The sequence below is a fragment of the Lissotriton vulgaris genome, chromosome 6 (genome assembly GCF_964263255.1).
Source record: "Lissotriton vulgaris chromosome 6, aLisVul1.2, whole genome shotgun sequence".
In the NCBI taxonomy this organism is placed as follows: Eukaryota; Metazoa; Chordata; class Amphibia; order Caudata; family Salamandridae; genus Lissotriton; species Lissotriton vulgaris.
The window spans coordinates 1,102,400,490-1,102,407,965 of record NC_141694.1 but is presented as its reverse complement, the minus strand read 5'-3'; positions in this window follow the sequence as shown (position 1 = coordinate 1,102,407,965).

Here is a 7,476-nt window from a genome sequence, read left to right as displayed (position 1 = left end):
CCTTGCGTATCAGAATGGCCACCCCCCTTGCGTAGTTGGAGTGTATGGCGGAGTAAATCTCACCCCACCTGCTGTGTTTCAGTTTCACCAACGGTTTTATATTTAAATGAGTTTCCTGTAGTAGGCAGATATCTATCTTGTGTCTCTGTAGATAAGCATGCATCAGTCTTGCCTTTCTGCCATCATTCACTCCCCTTATGTTCCATGTCATGATCTTAATCACCTCTCTAGTCCCATCCATGGCAAATCAGACATCAGCTCTCGTACTTCCACTCGGGGATATTCAGACGTATGGTTGTATAGTCCTAACAATAACTGAACATGAAGCAACCTATGCCATAACAAACCCTCAACTAACCCCCCCCCCTCCCACTCCAACCCCCCAATCAGGTTGTGTGTTTATCCCCCCTCAGACACGCAAGGCGTGAAAGTAACTAAACATTGGGATACACCCCAGGTGGGCGAGGATCCCCAGACATACACCCCTGTTTACGCAGGGTGGCCATGGGGTACAAATTGGCAGCTCCAGTAGCTCCAGTTAGCGCCCTTTATTCTCACTATGTGCTATTTCGTTCTGCCCAGCTCAGACCGCCAGGCTGTAGGGCAGCATCCTCAGAGGGTCGATCAATTAGCACCAACGAGCTCAATTCCTCCCCGAGGCATACATAGACACCCACTCCCTCCTGAACATCCCCAGAGTCATCCCCAACAGAGATTCAGTTTCATCACAGCAATATTTCAATCATTGTCACTTAGCAGATCTTCTTCTGGACCCTGTCTCACAATTGGAGTTTTCTTCTTGGTGCTGCAGATGTGTTTAGCAAATTTAAGTGCGGATTTGGTGTCCATGAAGAAATGTGCCGACCCTTCATGCGTGACCTTCAGTTTGGCGGGATATAGGAGTGCATAAGGCACCTGCGCTTGCCGTTTAGCAGGTAAAAACTCTCTCCTTGCAGCTTGCACCATAGGCGTGAAATCTGGGTAGAAGGACACGTTATTACCCTTGTGAGATATTTGGCCTTTCTCGCATGCTAACTTCAGTATCAGTTCTCTCTCTTGATAGTTGAGGATTTTTGCAGGAATGGGCCTCAGCGTACAGCCCACTGGCGGCTTCGGGCCCAGCGCCCTATGTGCTTGCTCCACCGCAAAGACCGGAGATAAATTCGAGTCAAAAAGTTCATGGAGCAGGTCAGTGACATACGCCTCCATCTTTCCTATGTTGGTCGTCTCTGGAATTCCCGTGATTCGGAGGTTGTTCCTTTGGGAACGTGCCTCCAAATCATCGTTCTTTGCCTTAATGACCATGAGCAGTCAGTCCATGTGGAGGAGTTGTTCCTTCGTATCACGCTGAAACTCCACGCACTCAGTATGCCTATTTTCCAGCCCATCAAGCCTGGTTTCGTGTGTGGAAACTTGTGTTTTCACCTGGTCCATCTGGGCGGTCAGCGTGTCTAATTTCGCATCTATATTCCTTAGACTGGAGTGCACATCCAACATCAAGGTACGAAGGTCTTCCTCCCGATCAACCCCGTTTTCTTCTCCTCCAACAGCTCCATTCTCTGCCGCCGGTGTCTCCTTAGGCTTTGCAGGTGGGGCGTTATCAAACGATATCTTTGCCTGTCTTGCGTCGTTTCTCCCCATGTTGGTCTCTGGGTAGGGTACTCATCAGCCAAGCCACAAGCCAAATCTGAGGGAGCCTCCCGCTGCGTCAATTCTAGGAGCACTAACGCCTTCCTAGCGCTATCGCCAAGAGTCAGAAGGAAGATCAGCGCTCCGATTCGGGTATCCTGCCTACGTTGGGAGCAGGGGTCCACCGCGGCTCCCCTCCCCTCCCTCACCACTTCAATGCCAGGGAATCAGGGTATTAGCGCGGTTCGCCTCTGGCAAATCAGGGGAGGGGGTTCTTTAATACCACTGGCTCCTTTACCCAATATCAGTGACCACCACTCCACCACCGCTCTCAGCACTTTAACAAAAGGTGCACCCAGAAGATGGCGCCCGTAGGTCCTCTACTGGACAGGCCAGCAAGATGGCGGTGTTATTGACTGCTTGCTGATGCGGGGTCGTATGCTTGGGTCTGTATGCGTTTAGGGCACTGTCCTGAATGTTTGGCGGACCCTCAGCTTGCCATTTGGCCCGTCGGGTGCAGTAATGATATGTCGCCCCTGTTCCGCACCCTCCACAGTGCTCACATAACGGGCGTGAGTCACGGTTTCACCCAGCGCCCACAGGTGATTACATCGGGGGGGGGTGGGTCGTGCTACCCCCTCAGGAGCCCAGCGCCTCACCTCCGTACCTTCTGATTTCTTTTTTACACATTGTCTTACATTTGGAAGACAGAAATGCATCAAAAGTCAATAGGTAATAACAGTTGCTCCACAATTCTGTGTTTCCCTAAGTCTCCCGATAAAAATGGTACCTCACTTGTGTGGGTAGGCCTGTTGCCTGCGACAGGAAACAGCCCAAAACACAACGTGGACACTCGGTCCTCGGTAGCTTGTTTCCGGTCCAGGGAAGGCATGGCTTGGCAGTTCGGGCTGGACTGTTCCCATGAGGCACAGGGTCAGACTGATTTGCATATGGCCATGTCCGAACTGGGGTGGCAGAGGGGGCTAGAGAACGGTGATGGATTAAACCCAGATCAATTGACTGGGGGTAAGTGCTTGTATTGTCAACGCTCCGTTCATCATTTCCTTTAGTTTTTCTTTGTTCGCCCTAAGTTGGCAGGGTATGCTCAGACGTGAGTCCCTTGCTCACTTTGCCACTGGACTCAAGCAAGCCGGGCTGAAGAAGGCTGAAATGCCATAAACCGGTCCTCGGTAGCTTGTTTCCGGTCCAGGGAAGGCATGGCTGGGCAGTTCGGGCTGGACTGTTCCCATGAGGCACAGGGTTAGTCTGATTTGCATATGGCCATGTCTGAACTGGGGTGGCAGAGTGGGCTAAAGAACGGTGATGGATTAAACCCAGATCAGTTGATTGGGGGTGAGTGCTTGTATTGTCAACGCTCCGTCCATCATTTCCTTTGGTTTTTCTTTGTTCGCCCTAAGTTGGCAGGGTATGCTCAGACGTGAGTCCCTTGCTCACTTTGCCACTGGATTGAACCAAGCTGGGCTGAAGAAGGCTGAAATGCCAGAAACCGGTCCTCTGTAGCTTGTTTCCGGTCCAGGGAAGGCATGGCTTGGCAGTTCGGGCTGGACTGTTCCCATGAGGCACGGGGTCAGACTGATTTGCATATGGCCATGTCTGAACTGGGGTGGCAGAGTGGGCTAAAGAACGGTGATGGATTAAACCCAGATCAGTTGACTGGGGGTGAGTGCTTGTATTGTCAACGCTCCGTCCATCATTTCTTTTGGTTTTTCTCACTCCACATTTTAACCGTGAAAACTGACCCTTTTTTTGCAAAGTGCCTAACTGAAGTAGATTTTTAACCCTAGCACCTTGTGAGACCTAGCAAACCTATACACTTTTAAAAACTAGACACCCAGGGGAATCCAGGATGGGACGACTTGTCTGTCTCTCACCAGGGTCTATTACCTCAAACTTTGTAAAAATAAAAACATTTTCCTCACATTTCTCTGATAGAAAGTTCTGGAATCTGTGTGGATCCACAATATTCCTCCCACCCTGCATTCCCCAAAGTCTTCTGAGAACAATGGTACCTCACTTGTGTGGGTAGTACTAGTGCCCACGACAGGAAATGGCACAAAATGCAACGTCGACACCCCACATTTTTTACAGTGGAAACTGACCCTTTTTTCAGAGTGCTTAGCTGTAGATTTTGAACCCTAGCTCTGCTGGTACCTTCAGAAACCTAGCAAACCTATACATCTTTTCAAAACTAGACACCCAGGGGAATTAAGGATAGGGTGATATGACTGGCTCTCACCAGGTTCTGTTACCCAGAAATCCTTGCAAACCTTAAACTTTGTAAAACAAGACACATTCTCCTCACATTTATGTGATGGAAAGTTCTGGAATCTGCATGGATCCACAGAATTCAACCTACCCCACATTCCTCAAAGTCTTCCTAGAAAAATGGTCCCTCACTTGTGTGGGCAGGCCTAGTGCCAGCGACAGGAAACGGCCCAAAACGCAACGTAGACACATCACATTTTTAAAGTGAAAACTGTCCCTTTTTTTTTTACAATGTGCCTAGCTGTATGTTTTGAACCCTAGCTCTGCCGGCACCTAAGGAGACCTAGCAAACCTTTACATGTTTGAAAACTAGAAACCCAGGGGAATCCAGGATGGGCCGACTTGTGTGACTTGCACCAGGTTCTCTTATCCAGAATCCCTTGCAAACCTCAAACTTTGTAAAGAAAAAAGATTCCTCACATTTCTGTGATAGAAAGTTCTGGAAACTGCGTGGATCCACAAAATTCCACCAACCCTGCACCCCCCAAAGTCTTCAGATAAAAATGATACCTCACTTTTGTGGGTAGGCCTAGTTCCTGTGACAGGAAACGGTGCAAAATGCAACATGGACACACCACATTTTTACAGTGAAAACTGACCCTTTTTTGAAAAGTGCCCAGCTGTAGGTTTTGAACCTTAGCTCTGCCGGCGCCTATGGAAACCTAGCAAACCTATAAATTTTTTTAACCTAGACACCTAGGGGAATCCAGGATGGGGTGACTTTTTTGTGGCTCTCACTAGGTCCTGTTACCCAGAATCCCCTGCAAACCTCAAACTTTGTAAAAAAAAATCCTCATCTCAAATTTTGCTTAAAAATCAAATTTTCCTCACTTTTCTGTGTGGGAATGTTGTACGATCACCGGGATGACATACCTTTCCTACCACCTAGCGTTCCCCCAGGTGTCCTGATAAAATGGTAACTCACTTGTGTGGGTGGGTCAAGTACCCGTGACAGGCAAGGGCCCAAAACGTACTGTGGAGCCTTGAAAATTACCTATCATAAAACGACCTGGTTTTGCAGGGGGGGCGCCTGGGTTTTTGGCCCGGGCTTGTGCCAATCTAGGGAAACCTACTAAACCACACATTTCTGAAAACTAGACACCCGGGATGTCCAGTGAGGTATGGCTTGCGTGGATTCCCCAATGTTTCCCTACCCAGAATCCCCTGCAAACCTCAAATTTAGCTGAAAAAAATCACATTTTATTCACTTTTCTGCGTGGGAATGTTGTGGGATCACCAGGATGACATAAATTTCCTACCACAAATACAAGAGTCCCTTTTCCTTGTTTTATAAGGAAAAAAATCTCGAGCGGTCATCTATTCTAAAACTGATATATTAGTAGCCGGTATGTTGACTGTAGCATGGAGCCAAAACAAATTAACAAATTTACATGTGCAAAATATAACCCTTATACATCAAAATATTGTATATTACTAAATGAATAAGATCAGCAGAGTACAATGAGGGCAAAAGTTGGCAAAGGAATGGATTGTATATCTTATTTTATTTATCAAAAAGTTTGTTATCCTTTCATTATTTTGGTAAAAGCATCATCATAGTTATTAAAACAATACAATACATAATAAACCAATTTATATTATAAGAAGAGAACTGTTGACGCAGCGTTTCGGTGAAAAAGATAGTCACCTTCTTCAGGACAATAGTTTCATGTTATAAACAATCTAAATCAAAAAATATAAAACATTCATTATAGAAAAAACTAAACTAAACCATTAATTCACAACATCCTTTTGCATCTTATTTTTAATCAAAAAAGCCATCTGCCCATCTACATATATCTATACTCTGTCCCTCTGCTCAATCTTAAATCTTAAGATTATTACATATTCCGCTTAACATTTTTTTAGAAAAAGATTTTTTGAAAAAAAGAGATTTATTGGTCTTCAGTGCACCCCCAATTATTTACAGCAAGTTCCTCAGTCACATTAACATCATTACAAATATGCACATTTCATCTCGAATCAACATTTTCAAATATTTCTTAATATACTTATCGACAACTATTCTAATATTTGTTAGTCTGTGGACTCACTCAGTTCGCAAGCACCGGCTAAAAAGCTAAGCTGTGAATACAACTATCTATCCTCTTTAAAAGGATATGGTCACTTACCTAAATTAATCTGTTTGCTTCGCAGCCTGGTTCAATCAGCCTTTGTTGTGGTTGCAGTGATATTGGGGTTTTTCACAAAAAATTACTAAAAACGTGAAGAGGACTAATTAGATTACTATTTCTAATAAATCATTCAACATCCTATCGACGTAGATACTACTCCACGATCTATTATTAGTACCTTAAAAATGGAGTCTTGGGTTTGTTCATTTTCCCAGACGAGTACTATTAATTTTCCTCTTGATTTGTTGGTATAGATTATCGCCAACTGTCAGGGTGGAATTTTAATGATTTTTATTAATACATCCCTATTGGTTTACCACATGTTTTATGATAATAGATTAGACAGGCTGGTACCTGGGGTTGAATCTGGACGATCCTCAATTTCGAATTAAGACTCCTGTGGTATTAAAATTAAAATGTTCCTTCCTATGGATATAATAGAATTAATTTTTTAGGAATAGGTCCAGATTTTACAGTTTTCTTGATTCTGATTTAAACATGTTCTTACCTCAATATTAATGTGAGGTTATGCACAGGACGGTCGTCTCTTCCCGTTTTCACAACTATGAATGGCAAACAATCAATATTAGCGTTACCATCTAGTTATAACCTGCTTTTCTATATCCCTCTTAAGAGCATCCCCATTTCTTACCTTGGGGTGAACAATTTAAGACCTTGTCTTCAAATGCAACTTATATTAGATTATGGGATTTACTGGTTTGTAGACTCCCCAATCCTGTCTGAAAAGTAAACATAACCTTTCTGTTTAGTGGTCCATTTTAGTCTCTCTCTAGGCAAGCTTCTAATGATCTTCCCTCTGTCTGACTTACTTGTCAGTTTTCCTGCTGAGGTGCTCTCCTCGAACCGTCCTGCTCTCTTCTGTGGCTGCAACTGACTTAAGCTTTCTGGTTGTACTCTTTTTATACACCTCTTGATTGGTCATTAGGGTCTTAATTGGAAATCATCAGGCTCCATATTTACTTGAAGCGATTTACCCCGATTTCGCCGTGGCCATCTTGGAGTGTTTAACCAAGTTATCATTTATTTATGTCTCTGTGTTATATTCATGTTATCTCTCCTCGTAATGTCATTTAGTTAAAGATTTGTACCTAAATCATGATTAATGGTTTATTTTAAGCGTCTAAGCTGCTCGGACCTGCAATTGTTCCTGAATCTACTTTTTAGCACACATAATATCAACGTAACCGTAAATGACCCCGTTTTCAATTTAAATGGGTTGTATCATAAAAATGACAAATCATACACAGAAAGATCAAATATAAACTTGATTGTGCTGGTTTCTCGATACCCTCCCTTTTTTCTTTATGTTTATGGGCATCGTTATCATTCGGTTTCGTTTGACAAAATTACGTAGCGGCCATCTTGGAATGTCTATTTCTGCCGCAAAATTAACTTTTATGTGTTT